The sequence below is a fragment of the Enoplosus armatus genome, chromosome 10, assembly GCF_043641665.1.
Source record: "Enoplosus armatus isolate fEnoArm2 chromosome 10, fEnoArm2.hap1, whole genome shotgun sequence".
Taxonomy (NCBI): domain Eukaryota; kingdom Metazoa; phylum Chordata; class Actinopteri; order Centrarchiformes; family Enoplosidae; genus Enoplosus; species Enoplosus armatus.
This window is the reverse complement of record NC_092189.1, coordinates 22949539-22965832: the sequence shown is the minus strand read 5'-3', so window position 1 is coordinate 22965832 and position 16294 is coordinate 22949539. Positions and strand designations below refer to the sequence as shown.

Genomic DNA, 16294 nt, shown 5'->3' with positions numbered 1-16294 from the left:
GCTCAGTGCCCACACCGACACTGAAAACCATGGCAACCATAAGTTAAAGCATCAGAAGCTGCTCTCTGTACAGCAGAAACACAAGTAACACATCTGTCTGTTAAAAACCTTCAAAAACAATAGTGTATTATTGTCATGTTATTTATAACATCTCGAGCTCGACTGGTAAGCAGGAAACAGGTGTTTTACAGTCGTACAATTGTATTTTTTAAAAGATCACATTTGCCATAAACCCTTTATGATTCTTCTTTCTTTTCATTTTTTCCTACATTAACAGATTTAGTTTTATGTGACCTGGAAAAACATTGCCCTCTTTCTGTTTTGTGCTGTAAGATAATCCAAAAAAGCCCCACCAAGTCTGACGTGGCTTGCATAATTTTAGTAAAATTTGATGTAAATATAATTTTAACCCTTTCATGCATGAATTAAAAAAAATTTAACTTCATTTTTTCCAAATGTTCATTTTTCAAAGTTCTTCACATGTCCACTCGAGTGGACAGCATGCGTTTGAGTTTTCAACTGAAGAAATATGTATTTAACACTCCAATGAATAAAATTTTAACAATTGTGTTGCTCCTTAGTTGTTACTTGATGTTACCAAATTTTATTTACCTGCAAGGGTCTCCTACTATAGAAGGACTGGCAAGGTATTCCTGAGCTGCTCAGCGTTTCTGGCCGTCCGTTGACCATCTTGGTTTTGAGACATTTGTGTTGCACTTACAACGGCTGGCCGGTGGGTGGCAGTGTATGGGATGACGCTCTAGCGTCCACTGTGGTGGTTGATGTGCAACTATACCATTAAAACCCATTCATGTTCAAGAAAACAGCTTTTGAATAGCTGTCCAAGGGTTAAGATACATCCATGTCAACGAAGGAGGAAAACATGTATTTAAACTTGTCAAAGTGACTTAGCTCAGGCCCAATTTTCACTCTACATTGTTTTGACATGGCAGTAACATCTGCATTGTGAAAGCCTTCGGGGACAGCAATGAAAAATACAAAAGAAAGCAAAAGAGTTAAAGACAGAGAACACACAAAGAGAAAAGAATTAGAAATGGAGCGAATGATGAGAACAAAAACAACAGAGGAGGAGAAAGGGTGCAGAAAAGTAAGACGGAGAGGATAAAGAGAGGAAGGGAACTGGAGAGAAGCCTGAAAGAGGAAGCGATACGGGCTCTGCAGTGACAATCAAAGCTGGCTGGTCCTGTCTGACGGTCGTTATCTCTGCCAGCACCGTGCCGCCTCCACAAAACGTCTGCGGGCCTCAGTCAGACTCTCAGACACAATTATTACAAATGGTGTTTTCTCTTAGAAAAACAGACTGACGTGCAGTGGTTTCAGTGGAAAGACAGGGTCAGCAGGTTGACAGCATGAAAAGACATGATCATGGCGCGTTTCTATGGATGTTTAGGATCTCTGCCAAAGCTGTGACTCTGTGTCTTATTTCCTGTTTTAAATTAAACAAAACAGCCTGTCGGGTCTCCCATCAGCGCAAGATGATGTACAACTGCATAGACATCAAAGTGATGTGGCTCTGCAGATGGCAACGTATGTGCAGACAACTGTCACTGGGTTAGTTTGATACTGAAGAAAACGTCAAAATGTGATGATAAGGAGCGTCTTCTTCTGTGATTTCTCCGCTAATTTATGGACGTTTATTTGTGATGGAAATAGAAGATAACATCCTTTGGAAGTATGAGTCACACAGAGTGTTTAAAAGCACCTTAATTGCCTCCATGAGCTTGTGTCACAGCCTCTGCTGCAGCTCCAACTGCTGACTGCATTGATAAGAAGGCCAAATAAACAGGACAAACTAAAATAACTAACTTCCTGTTGTTTTCAGAACACAAGCATGCACTTGTCCACACCTCCCCTTCAAATCTCTTGCAACCCCCTGCTACTGCTACTTAGCAAATGTTAGCATGCTAACACGCTAGATGGTGAATATGGTAAACAGCACACCTACAAAAAATATACACGTTAGCATTTTCATTGTGAGCATTTAATCATGCTGATTTTAGCATTTAGCTCAAAGCACTGTGGAGCCTCACAGAGCAGCTCGTTTGGCTGTAGACTCTCAGTCTTGTTGGATTGATGTTTACTTTATTGAACAAATCAGATAAGAGAAATAAGAGGTGTTAAAAGATCATTTTGGATTCATAGAGTTCCTTCTGGCAGAATCTTTAGCTCTTGCTTTTTTATTCTCAAACATGTAATAGTTTTCAATTCCTAAACCACATTTTATCATCAAGTGAATCATCCTGAAACGAACAACTACTTTTTAATATTCGCTCTCCATTAAGCCCACCTGCGATCAGGGGTCGTGAGTAGGCATCCATTCATTAAAAACCTTGAAAAGATTTTAGAACCACTGGTCTTGAAATGATGCACACGTCTGACTCAGCTGGTGGGAATTAGAATGTGACCCAGTTTGAAAGCGTCAGTGTTTGAAGTCATTTCACTGATGTGGATCACAGGGAGCAGGAGGTTCACTCATGGTCAGCTAAAAGTCTATTTCGGAGGAAGTCACAGCATGATGACAAAGTGGTGGAGCCCACGAATCTCTGGTGCATGGAAATGTAAAAAAACAGTAAATGTGACAGCGAGTAGTGAGAAATAAAGATTGCTTTTGCAAATAATTTAACCATGTTTTCTAAACGCATGCATTAGCTACACAGTCGCAAACTCATATCTTATGATAATGAATCAAATCACTTTTGTCACCAAACACTGTGAACAACATGTTCTATTTGTACAAAAGGCCACACTTCAAAATAGCTCAAAGGTCACATATTGATGTGTTTGGTTTATTCAATACTCTGAACTTGGTGTTAGAATACATCTCACTCTATTACGCTGACATTTCCTAGTGGACCGTTCCGTTAGCGTACAGGTTTAACTAATCATTTTTGCCATGTAGCCATTTGACTGTGGATGCTGCTGTTCATATTTGAACTGAACAAGCTGCTTGTTGCCAAACCAGAAGCAGCGGTCTGCCATTTTGCGGCAGAGTACCAAGGCCTCTGACTTCGAAATTCTGACTCTCATCTCAAATTGGCTTCACATGCAGCAGCTGAGGTCACCAAACTGTTCACTCCTCAGCTTTGAGACTGAAAAATGACAAAGTGACAAAGCACAACCTTGGTAAATACCTGACAACTACAAACCCTTAAGCCAAATTAATAGCTTAAATGTATGCTTTCAGCAACTACAGCTAAACTACACCACACATTGTGGGCTAAAGTAGCCCGGCTAGCGTTGGGCGTTGGTGTTTTAGGGTTGATCAGAAAGCAGAAAGGTGAGGAAATATCAGACACCCGAGTGGTCTACAAGCAACTACAGCTAAACTACACCATAAATAAAAACGCAAACCCTAGACCTACCCCTAGCCCCACATTGGCGAAGGGGTTCTTCTTTAGAGCTGAAAGACGGCACTCTCCACCCAACCTCGTTTGTCTGATTATATGTTATATGTTAAAAACAATGTAGCACCATCAGACTACGGCAAATTCCTTGTAATGGATGTTACTTGGCAATAAACAGTTTCTGATTCTGAGAAAGGTGAGGAAATATCAAACTCCCGAGTGGTCTACAAGCAACTACAGCTAAACTACACCACTAAGAAAAACGCAAACCCTAGACCTACCCTGAACCCGACATTGGCAATGGGGTTCTATTTTGGAGCTGAAAGAAGGCACTCTCCACCCAACCTCCAACCATGACCCTTCCTATTCTTCCTAGTCCATGATGCGCTGTCGAAAAATGACCAATTTCTTTAGTTAAAGCAGCCCGGCTAGCTCAGTCGGTAGAGCATGAGACTCTTAATCTCAGGGTCGTGGGTTCGAGCCCCACGTTGGGCGTTGGTGTTTTAGGATTGAGCAGATTAGAAAGATGAGGAAATATCAAACTCCCGAGTGGTCTACAAGCAACTACAGGTAAACTACACCACTAACAAAACCGCAAACCCTAGACCTACCCCGAACCCCACATTGGCAATGGGGTTCTATTTTGGAGCTGAAAGAAGGCACTCTCCACCCAACCTCCAACCATGACTCTTCCGATTCTTCCTAGTCCATGATGCACTGTCAGAAATTGATAAATTTTTGAGGCAAAAGTGGCCCGGCTAGCTCAGTCGGTAGAGCATGAGACTCTTAATCTCAGGGTCGTGGGTTCGAGCCCCACATTGGGCGTTGGTATTTTAAGATTGAGCAGATCAGAAAGGTGAGGAAATATCAAACTCCCGAGTGGTCTACAAGCAACTACAGGTAAACTACTGCTAAACTACACCACTAAGAAAAACGCAAACCCTAGACCTACCCCCAATCCCACATTGGCTATGGGGTTCTCTTTTGGAGCGAAAGAAGGCACTCTCCACCCAACCTCCAACGACGACCTTTCCGATTCTTCCATGATGTACTGTTGAAAAATTATCAATTTTGTAGACAAAAACAGCCCGGCTAGCTCAGTCGGTAGAGCATGAGACTCTTAATCTCAGGGTCGTGGGTTCGAGCCCCACGTTGGGTGTTGGTATTTTAGGATTGAGCAGATCAGAAAGGTGAGGAAATATCAAACTCCCCAGTGGTCTACAAGCAACTACAGCTAAACTACACCACTAAGAAAAACGCAAACCCTAGACCTACCCCGAACCCCACATTGGCGATGGGGTTCTATTTTGGAGCTGAAAGAAGGCACTCTCCACCCAACCTCCAACGGCGACCCTTCCGATTCTTCCTAATCCATGATGCGCTGTTGAAAAATGATAATTTTTTGAAGCAAAAGTGGCCCGGCTAGCTCAGTCGGTAGAGCATGAGACTCTTAATCTCAGGGTCGTGGGTTCGAGCCCCACGTTGGGTGTTGTTTTTTTTTAGGATTGAGCAGATCAGAAAGGTGAGGAAATATCAAACTCCCGAGTGGTCTACAAGTAACTACAGCCAAACTAAACAACTAACAAAAACACAAACCCTGGACCTACCCTGGACCTACCCTGGACCTACCCTGGACCCCACATTGGCGATGGGCTTTTTTTTAGGATGACTTAGACAACTTGGATGAGCCAAGGGTGAAGACTGCCACAGTTTGAGTCTCTTCCCAAGCATGCCATGAACATGTTGATCTTGGATGAGCCAAGGATGAAGACTGCCACAGGTGTTCGTCACATGAATCTAGTTGCAGGTTTGAGCCCCATGTTAGGCGCTAGTGTCTTTGCGAGAGCTACTCAATCAAAGATATCATTGTAGCTATAAATTTTTATGAAATTGTAGCTGGAACTGAAATAAGGTACCCTCCACCCAACCTCCAACCTCCACCCTTCTAAGGGTTTTCAAAAATTGCCCAACAGTGTTTTTGTGAGAGCTAATCAATAATATTCCTGAGCATGTTGAAACCTTGGAGTGCTATAACAAATACTGATTAGTGCCCAAGATCGATATTACTACCACACGTTTGTGCAGTATGTAAGATTGTGCACATGCTAAGTATCCATATATTACGGAGGCAGAGCTGGAAGGTCCGGAGACATTTAGTGTGAAAATATGTATTAAAAATAAAATAGTGTAACATAATATTATAATATTGGTGGATCAAATTATTGTTTTCCCAAAATGTGGGACAAACAGGTTATAGTGTTTTGTCTTTTTGCCAATAGAAACTATTTCAAGTTGTCTTCTGATAATTAACTAATTTCTCAGCCTGAGAAATTACACATTGTCATACATATGATGACAACTATCTGAGAGGTGTAGCCTACATGATGTCACAATGAACTGAAGTGAAACTGGGTTACAGAAAAAAATGTAATGACTTTGTGAAATGTGGGGACACAGGGAAAATGGTGAGGCAGTAAAGCTCATCACAGGAAGCCATTAAACCCGACCACAGAGATCCAGCGAGCCCAGAACCATTTGGGGATATCAGGATAGATGAAAGATGCTTTCTCTGCACCTCTATTCCAACTTCTAATGCACCTCCTATTTGGGTAGTTAGGATACAATATGATGCTATTTATCCTGGGCGAGTTCAGTATATAGGCCGGTGGGGCCAGCACAAAACAATGCACATCCTATCTGAGAGCAGGAACACTTTCTAACTTTCTCAAAACAACATTCAATCTTAATACAGATGTTTAGCTGTTCCATAGTAGCACAACTAGGGAGAACTTTCCATACTAACACTTTAGCATAACTAGCTAACACTTTAGCATTACTAGCAGTTCCCAGGCTAACACTTTGGCATAACAAACTAAAATGTTAGCAGTTAATGCCCCGCGCTAACACTTTAGCTGTAAATGGTCTGTGCTAAAACCTAAGCATAACTAGTTAAGCTACCAGTTTTCATGCAAACACATTTGCATAACTAGTTAAGCTACCAGTTTTCATGCAAACACATTTGCATAACATGTTAAATGTTAGCATATAGTCTTCCTTTCAAACACTTTAGCATAAATAGCTAACACTTAAGATGTTACACCTCATACCAACAACGAGTTACCAGCTTCCATGCTAACACTTCAACAGCTAATCTTCATGCTAACATGTTAACAGTATAGCATAACTACATTGCATCACTAGTTAGCAGTTGCCATGCAAACACTTTGGCATGACTAGCAAACACGTCAGCAACACTTTAGCAGGTAAAAGGTCCATGTTAGCATAACTAAGATTCTTCTAATTGTGTGACTCTACTCAACATGGGAGACTAGAGGATAACTAATAATGTATGAGATTATATTTGTGTTATATAATAATAATAACACAAATAATAATACTGGAGCAGAACTGATGTCAACCAAACAGAGAAAGGCAGCAAATCACCATTTTTGTGTCGACTTGTTGATGAAATTGCGAAGTATGGTAATACTTTAAGTGTTAGTTTGTGAGCTGTTGCTGACAAATTTTATGTACATAAAACGATTAATATGCATTTTATTAAATATCAGGTATCAGTTAGTACTATATCTTCCACTTATGATGGACATGATGCATAATTTTAATAAAAAATGTATTCCAGATTTGGAAAATACTATATTGGTTGTCCACGAAAGCAGAGACTCTGCAGCTGAACCAAAAATCTGCGAGTGCCAGTTGGCACCATCATGGAAGTCCAAATCTTACTAACAACAGGACAGTAATTGTTGACAAGACATTATGGTTACGAAGCCAATAAAATGAGATTCAAAAGAGGTCAAACGACCACATTCACCATCAAAAACAGAAATACCGGTAAGTCTACAAAGCTATCTTTAGAAACACAACCAGTAAAAGTAATTCTCCTTACTGGAGCTCAAATTCATTTACGCAGGAGTCGGTCTGCTTTCATGAAGTCTCCTCTTGACTGAATTATCAAATTAAGTCACTCGAAAATCATCGTGGATTGGTTTTTGATGCTTTTTGAGAAGCTTGTTAATGGCTGATTAGGATGATTAGGACGGGTTAAGTAGAAATGATCTGCAGTGTCTGACCTGGAATAAGAGACACAGACAGAGATACAGAAACAGGAGATGCTTAAAGGCTGCAAGCTACTTGGAGGTCTCATTGTTGCTCTTTCTGACTGACGTCTACAGTTAACCCTCACCCTCACCCGTTCTGTAATGAGGAGATTAATGGCAATTTTGTGTTTTAGCTTTGTTAATTCCTTTGTTGTTAGATGACTAACAGCAGAGGAGGCTGGTGTGACTGACTAATCTTCTTTCCACCAGCGATTAATTTTTGTTTGTGATGTTTGTGACAAAGCAAATATGGACAAACGTTTCACCCACTTCTCTAAATGACTTTGTTGGAGTAATCTGTATTTACTATTCATTATATGTTATGTTAGGTTAAGCATTATGTGATCACACTTGGGGTTAGGGTTAGGGTTATAAATGTGTGTTTTATTTCTCTTTAGTATGTTTTTCTACACTATGGAAAATAAAGAAAGCAACGTATGATGAAAGCTTCTTCAAGTGATGTTTTATTCCTGCCTGTAAGATGTTAAGAAGTTTTTTAGAATAGCATCTGGGCAAAGCCTGCAACTGCCCTGGGGCCCCCAGACTCTTAAATTAAGTGTGTGGCAACTTTTGGTGTTCGGTATTCACTGTTTCACATTGTTTTCAGTTAACACTTCATTAGCTAACTCCTGTCTTAGCTGCTTAGCTGTCCACCTACAAGCATAGTGAGGGCAAACAAGTTATTCATTTATTCACATGTGCTATATTCAAAATGCTATTTTCACTCCTAAGCTATACCTTACTATGTTCACCTCCTTGTGCATATGTGTTAATACAAAGATTAAATACCGACTTAATGCTAGTTTGCTGTCTCTGATGAATAAACCGTGGGTGGGGCAATAGATCGGCCTCGGGCCATCTGTCCAGCTGTCGTGCATCAGACACAACTGATCAGATTTTGATAAAACTTGAGGTTTGTGTCTCCTTTGTCACTATTAAAATTCCAGTTTGGCCTAAAGGTGGAAATTAATTTGTCACGCATAACATCTTTGAAGCCACTGATTTTCACATGACATGAAAGAATGATGTGTGTCATTGCTCCATTGTGGCTTAAATTTGAAGAGATCACATTTTCAACATTACTAGGCCGACTGTATTTGTTCATTCTTCCTTTCCTCCTTCCATTGCATTGAAAGTCTGCGACGACCGACTAAACCATCTTCTTACTATTCTTACTATTACATTCAAGCATTCAAAATGGCACTGGATGGCCCATGGCAGAATTGTAGTGGCTCTAACTAAGGTGACATTACCAACTGGCCTGGATAAGAGATACCTAGAAGGGGAGAGACAGATGGAATAAAGAGGAGGACAGAAACTCAAACAGGCAGAGGGAGAGAAATAAATAGAGATCCAATCATTTCAGTTTATAAGATAGATGTGATGGATGGAGAAATGAGTAAAAGTTGATGGATGGACAGATGAGCCAGAGAATCTAATGGGAGAATCTAATTAAACTTAACAGATTTCCAAGTGCCAGACCATAAAGCATACAATTAAACCTGTGTGAAGGCCTCAGAGGGACAATTCATCCAGTAACTGAAAGAAAAATGTAGTAACGCTAGTACTATCCAGTCGTTCAGAAAATTCAGGTTTTACTGAGGTTAAGAAATACAATTTGGTTTGTTTCAAACTTTTGAAAAATAAAATCATTGTCCCTCTCATAGCAAATTACATCTGATTAGTTAGACGTCACGAGTAACAGCAAGATCAACACTGAAGGCTACTGTGACACAGACGGGCAAAGAGGAACACATTCACAGAGCTGGAGCGTAAACATCACAATCTTATGATCTATTTATTTCATGACAAGCATGCACAGTTTCTCAGTTACAACACTGAGAATGACCACAGTCACAGCCCACGGGATTTCTTTCAATAAAGGCAAAAGTGATGCTTTTAAATCAGTCCCCATCTTCTGCCAGAGTCCCTGAATAATGCACTTTGTTGCAGTGATATACAGTCAGCTATAACGGGATAATTGAGTTTGATGTGGCAATAGCTGCATCTTTGTGTAGCGTTGGTGCAGATACAACTGGAACTTGTGTTACTAACGGGTTAGCTAGCGAGCTACATGGACGTGGGTGCGATAGCTAGCGTCAACAAGTTCATTTTTTGATCCATAATTTATCCAGCTGAAAGAAATTGGTCATACTCTGAGTCTCAGCCCGCGACTACTGAAACTGTCTTACTTCTTGTAGGGAGGTGCAGGATATTGTTGTTGGAGACTTTAGACGTAATGGAACTGCATCTAAGGACCGTGTTAATCAGATACAGGGCGGCGTAGACGGAGTACAGAGTTGAATAGTCTCTTCTATTGCTATTGTACATATTCAGCTATCACAGTCATAAGTAATGAAGTGTAGTTTTGAATGACAGGTTCGATGTTATCATATGCTGTTAATATAAAACATTTAAATAATTGTAACCAACCCAAAGGCTTTCCAAAGCTGTTTTGCTGTAATAAATAAAGCATATTTGAGTTGTAATAATTCAAGCATATGTCAGCCTGCGGCCTCTTTCAGCTCTCTCTCTGCTGCTGGGAGCTCCTGCGAGATAATGTTGAAAAGGTCTCATTTGCAGCATTTAATTATGCTAAAAGGCATTTGTTGTTGTTTTGGAGTTTGTTATTCAAACAGTTTTTTTTGTTTTTTCTTGGTATTGACCTTGAAAATAACATAGGGAAGTTATATATATATATATATATAATCTGTGAGGTCTGTTGATTATTCTGAACAATAGAGATGATCAGGGGATGTTGCAGTTCATGGTCAGCATCTTGACCCTTAAGCCACAGGAGAAGTTCTTCTTTTAGTGCTTCTGGAGAACAGAATTACAATCTGTCATATTGTATTGGGGTGGCAGGAGGCTCACTGGCGGACATCTTGAAAGCTCAAAAAATAACTGTCCACTAAGGGTTCATGGGGAAAACATGTTTTCTTTTTGGTAATTTGAGTAATCTGACCCTTTCGGGAGTGGCTACATCCAATCCAATAATCCTGTTTGCAATGCCCTCTAGTGGCTGCTGTAGGCTCTGCCACACCCTGGTTACTGTAACATGTCACATTGCACTATGGTGCAACACCACATCACAGCTGGGTGTGGTCAGAAATTGTCAGCCCACAGGGGGCAGTGCAGCAGTGCTTTTCATCCACACAGGTTTTTTATTGTTGCTCTGTGAGATAATGAACGGATGTGGAAAGAGTTCTGCTATCTGCTTTAAAACAGGTGTAAATGCACCGAACAGCAATTAAAACAAGAGTGAAATCGGTTCTGCTGAGCTGCTTTTTGAGATGTGCCAGATGTTACACTACACTGAGCTGGGATGCCACCTTTCATCTCTTACTTGTTTGTCTCTCCTGAAGGACCAAAGGTCACAGTCCCTGTGATACTTTCTGTCTTGATTTAATTTCTCTCCCCTTCGAGGTATCAACATAGCCCCTCTGCATCTGGCCCACAGTGAAATCATGCGTGAAGAACAATTTCAAACCAACCAACTGAATCTGACTATCAAATTCATAAGTAATTTGGTTGCACCACATCAGGATACCATCTAAAGTACATGATCCATATAATGATGTGGTGTCCATACAGCCTGACAGTGTAAATACTGTTTCAGAAGAATCCATAAAAGATCTATGAGCCAGTAACAAGGTTGAATAAAAAAAACTGATTTTCTGACATTTCATACAAGTCCATATACAGTCTGATGTAGATGTCAAAATAATGATGTCCTTAACCTGCTGGTGTTGACACAAGAGACAGGACCTGAAAAAACACTGGGACACCGACCTCTGACTATTCACATCCTAAATATAATATAAGCTAATTACAGTTACTCTGCTCTCAAATAATAAATTAATAAATGGTCAACTGACAAATGATTGTCACAGTTAAATTACGAGTAGCCGTGAACGATTAAAGCCACACAGACCATCTGCATTCAAGGGCAAATCTAGGCTCTTCCAATCAAGGGTCAAATGTTGAGGGCCAGCTTGTTACATGTAGTATGTAGGTAGGTGAGGTCCCTCAGGTCTCCCTGTTTTACTGCAGAACAAAAAATAAGGTCATCAGCAGTCGCCTGCGCCCCCTCTGACCTACAGAGTCTCATACATCTCACATATCTCACATAACCACAGCCAAGTGAATCATGTTGGACAAATGTAGAGTGACAATGACAGCAGAGAGAGAGAGAGAGAGAGAGAGAGGGAGAGATGATTCCTTCACTTCAGGGCTAAAGAGGAGGGACTACACCAGAGCGGGTTAATGTCTCCGCTGTGAGTTCAGGGAGAGCGGCATCTCCGTCCGGTCACACTCCGCGCCGTCTCTCCTAATATCTGCAGGGTCTCCTCACCTCTCCAAGAACCTCTCCAGGAGGTTTCCCCCACTCCCCCCCCCCCCCCTGGCTCTCTCTTCCTCCACGGTCTCCCCCCGCGGTGTCTCCAGGCGCGCACCGCAGCTACTTCTTGCGCACGGACGCTTCTCCAAGTTCCCACTTGTATCCGCTGCGCTCCGCTCATCACTTCACTCCTCTGAAGAGTCCCGAGCCTCAGCCCCGAGCCCGGGCTCCCGTACGGTTCCGTTCACCGGGTTCAGTCGTTAGTTTCGCGTTGAGCTCGGACTGAAGAACAATGTGATTCTGGCTCGTGGGGATTTAGTGTCGTGACATGCTTTCAGGACCCGGCGTCTCCACAAGGACATGGTGAGTTCAGTCCGCTTTATTCCCGCAGATTATCAACTCGTTTGTCTCCGGTGAGAGCCGGCTGACCTCTGTGGAACCGTGACCTTCCTCAAATGAAAAAATCAATCTTAATGTTGTCATATTCCTGCTGGAGTTTGGACTTTGTGGTACTCACATGTGAGTTAAAGTCAAACCTTGGAGGTGTTTGGAAACCCAACCGGCTGACAATGCAGTTACATCCCCATATAAAATTGTGGCATTTTGATATCATTATAATATTGTTATAGGAACTCGGTGGTGACGTCAGGGGTAACTTGTGATGTTGTGAGTCCCATAACGTTAAAAATCCAAAGTTTTTACTGGGAGAGGAAAATGTCTAAAAGAAATCTTATAGCCTGAAGGTCTCACATCCACGTGTAGAAACTCCCACGCCTCATATCGATCCGTTTAAATGTGAATTACATCGTCTTCCGTTCATGTGAGTGGGGTGTGAGGCTGCAGGGCTGTTTGTTCCAATCAGTAATCTATCGATAACGAGGGCTATAGATCCCCAGAGTGGACTGCCAGCTGTCACATGTTGTGGGGAGGCTGTATCTCAGGAGGCTGCGAGTGAACACTCACTGATGTAATAGGCCCATTGTTGTGTGGTTTAGAGTTTTTTATGGACTACTTCTTTGGCTCTTTTATATGGACATGAGTTTCTTTCTTCATCTCTCCCCTGCTCCTCTGCGAGGGATGCTCCCAGTTGTCGGTTTTCAGCTCTTCAGTTTTATGGTAAACTCAGATTTCCACTGAGACCCTGACAAGCCAACCTTTACCAAATAACTTATACAAATTAAAACATATTGAGGAGTTCTTTCGAAGGCAGTGAAGACTTACACGTTTGTGTTTTTGAGGTCGTAATAAGTCACATTGTGAATGAGCGTCTGGCTGCTACATGTTAGATTTGACAGGATAATATTACACTTTATTGATTACACGCTACTGTCAGATTCCTGCGTCTCTCTCTCTCTCTCTCTTCCCTCAACATTTTAATGCTGCAGACAGCTGGAGTTTATTCCTTTTCATTGTTTGACATTCAGAGTAGTAAAGCAGTTCTAAAATGTCATTTGTTACTGACACACTTGACTAATGTTACTGTGCAGTTACTTCAGGGCTTTGACTGATATTATGTAATATTGACGGATAACATCAACGTGCCTGATCAAAGGTGCAGGTACAATGTGTCGTGGTATCTACCGATACGATGGGAGGCTGTATCATTTACAGTTCACACTCTCTCCAGCTCGCCCACGACCAGCGAGAGCCTGCAGATAAAGACCCATGTGAGATGAACTGGAACGCAGCCAGAGTGCTTGTAATTTTACAGTCAATGCAAATCACTCCAGGTGTAAGGTATCAATGTGGGCTCAGGACTCTAAAACACTCGCTTAGAAACATGCTAAAATATGTTTTTCTGTTTTCAAAGTTTCTTTTCTGCTTATGTCAGACGTACATAGTTAGGAGTGCGTTCTTTCAGAAGAGATGAATAATAAGTAGTTGCTGAGCAGCAGCGGCTCTCCGGTTTTTCTAATCTGACTTGTGGATGTGAATCTCTCCTCCCACATTACAACAAGGAGAATTTCTTCTCCAGATGCCCCAGTGATTATTTCAAATTTTATTGCTTTGCTTTCCTGTAGAGCACAAGTTGTGCCGTTTGGAGGGTTTGTGTACTGTATTAATGAGTGTTTGTGTTCTTTGTATACCAGCCTTGAAGCTATGCTTGGTTGTGTATATGCATAAATATGTGCGTCAGTGTTTGCGTGTGGACGGAGGCTGTGTTTGCAGCGGGTTTTGAAATAAGCCTTTGGTCGCTGTGTTTGTTTTTTGAGCCACAGAGTTAGTCCAGTTCAGGTCGTTGCCATGACACAAGGTGTGAACCCACAGTTCAGTTTCTTCAGTCTAAATCATGAAATAGTTGACAGATTTATTAGCTGGTTGGGAGAAAATGTATTATAATTGAGGTAATGGATCATTTGTCAATTATCAAGTAAAATGCCAAACAATTCATAGCTACAGCTCATTTTCATGTTAGTATTAAACACTGTTTCTTTGGCAGAGACAAATCTTCAATAAAATATTAAAATATCAGGCTCTGGGAACTCTTTGGGATAATTTGTCATCAGTTCTGACATCTTATGAAGTTTGTCCAACTGGGAGGAGACCCTGGGGAAGACCGAGAACACACTGTCTCGTATATATATCTCATCAGGCCTGGGAAACAAGCTACCTTGCTTCACTGTTCGACCCAGAAGTGGACAAGTGAAAGAAATCAGACAGACAGAAGTAAGTAAAGCTTGAAGTAAAACTTCAAGAAAATAATCAAGAAATGTATCTGCAGTGATAATAATTGTGCTAGCCCTGCTTGGGTTTTCATATTGACACCCCACTATTACAAGTGAACCAGAGCTTGTAAACAGTTTGATGGATTCAGGGATGGACCATTGGTTGAACAGTATCTTAGTTTCATTTTCAGCCATTCAGCTGCTCCAGTTGAATCTTTTTAAAAAGTTTTTTTCTTCATTTAAAAGCTGCATTAAGTGAGTTTTGTCCACTAGAGGGCAGAATGTAGATTTTCAAACAGACTCACAGCAACAAACCCCGACTGTACCAACATGTAGATCTTATAACTAACATCGACATCTTAACACAGATTCTTCTCTCCACTGTTTCTTGCTGAGCAGGTCGTGTTCCTCCAGGTTGTTGACTGACTTTAATATGATGGATCTGCACCAAAACAATGAGACGAAATTGGTTGAGAGCTTTGAAAAGCTGTGGAGTCCACTGAATTGTGGAAAGAGTGACGTGCTCTTTACGCTGACATGTTTGTCTGCCCCCTTTAACGTCCTGCTGTTCCTGTAATCAATGTGCAAGTGTAAGTTATATTTAGAGCCAGTTAATGTATTAGGATTGTATTGAACAGTCAATACATATGTCAAAGAAAGTGATTCTAGTATTGATTAGTTAGGTAATCTGGTACACATGGTACATGACATTCAGTGTTCGACACGCAGGACGGTATATCACTAAACTTTGTCTCTATGTTCCGTCGGTGACTTGATGTACAGTATGACTGAGGCTATATGTGATAATGAAGAGCACATAATAAGGTGTATAAAAGCTAATATCGCTAATCAACAGCTGTATCACAGTCAGTAAGAAGCAGTCCTGAAGATGACAAGTTTTAAAGCCTGGAGACAAACAAAGTTGATGTGTTGTTGGGATGATTTTCCTGAGATGTTTTTCTTGTGTATTTATAATTTTAGAGGGTAATAAGCTCATAAACTTTACAGAATAAGGATTTGTGCCATAAGGTGCTGGCAAAAATAAAAAATTCCAATGCAGTCTTCTACAAATTATTCACGTATGCAAATATTCTGCATTAATAATCTTGTTTTGGGCACACATAATGCTGACCCAGTCAGTAGGGGGATGTTCACATCCTGCAGGGAAAAGTAACGATGCAAGCAGTTGGAGTATCTGGTCTTCGGCCCGTCTCACACTACAAGTCATGTCTTTCTCGCTAATGTCATTTTCAGTCAACATGGAGGCTGTTTTTAAAAGCAATTAAACGAACACTTTTCTTGAGAGTTGCTATGTCTGTCAGTCGACATACAAAAACCTGCACCGCCATGCCGGTCTCATCCAGGCTTATCCCCATTTTTGCTGCAATTCTTCCGTTTACTGGTTTTCTGGCTCTATCTCAGGAAGATGACCCCCTCTTAATCCCTCCTTCGAAGCTCTGATTGGTGGATTGTGTTTCAAACAGTGGAAGGAATTGTAGTAGTTCAGAACCAGTCTAGTTTTGGAGGCTAGTGATCCCCAAAATATTAGCCAATGCAAAATGGGTGAAAATGAACATAATTTATAAGAGATGCAGTTAAAAATGACGTACACAGACAATTACTGTGAATATACACATAGACACATATTGAATCTGCAAATACTGGGCATGTTGTGAATGCTGGGTCAGAAACCGCCTCGTGCTGATGGATGAATGGATGATAATCTGTACTTCATACAGTCGCCGTTAAAGGAAGAAAAGAACATGTTCAGTCAGCTGAAGATAAGCAAAGATAAAGATGTGGAGT

The 16294-nt window shown here is 41.1% G+C and overlaps 4 non-coding genes across 4 annotated transcripts; all 4 read left to right on the top strand.

Annotated features, from left to right (window-relative positions):
- The first annotated feature begins 3787 nt into the window (after nt 1-3787).
- trnak-cuu (transfer RNA lysine (anticodon CUU)) lies at nt 3788-3860 on the top strand. Its single transcript has one exon. It is a non-coding gene; the product is annotated as a tRNA-Lys (tRNA).
- A 257-nt stretch (nt 3861-4117) lies between these two features.
- Nucleotides 4118-4190, top strand: trnak-cuu (transfer RNA lysine (anticodon CUU)). Its single transcript has one exon. It is a non-coding gene; the product is annotated as a tRNA-Lys (tRNA).
- Nucleotides 4191-4451: 261 nt separating this feature from the next.
- Nucleotides 4452-4524, top strand: trnak-cuu (transfer RNA lysine (anticodon CUU)). The gene has a single exon. It is a non-coding gene; the product is annotated as a tRNA-Lys (tRNA).
- Nucleotides 4525-4781: 257 nt separating this feature from the next.
- Nucleotides 4782-4854, top strand: trnak-cuu (transfer RNA lysine (anticodon CUU)). Its single transcript has one exon. It is a non-coding gene; the product is annotated as a tRNA-Lys (tRNA).
- The last annotated feature ends 11440 nt before the right edge of the window (nt 4855-16294 follow it).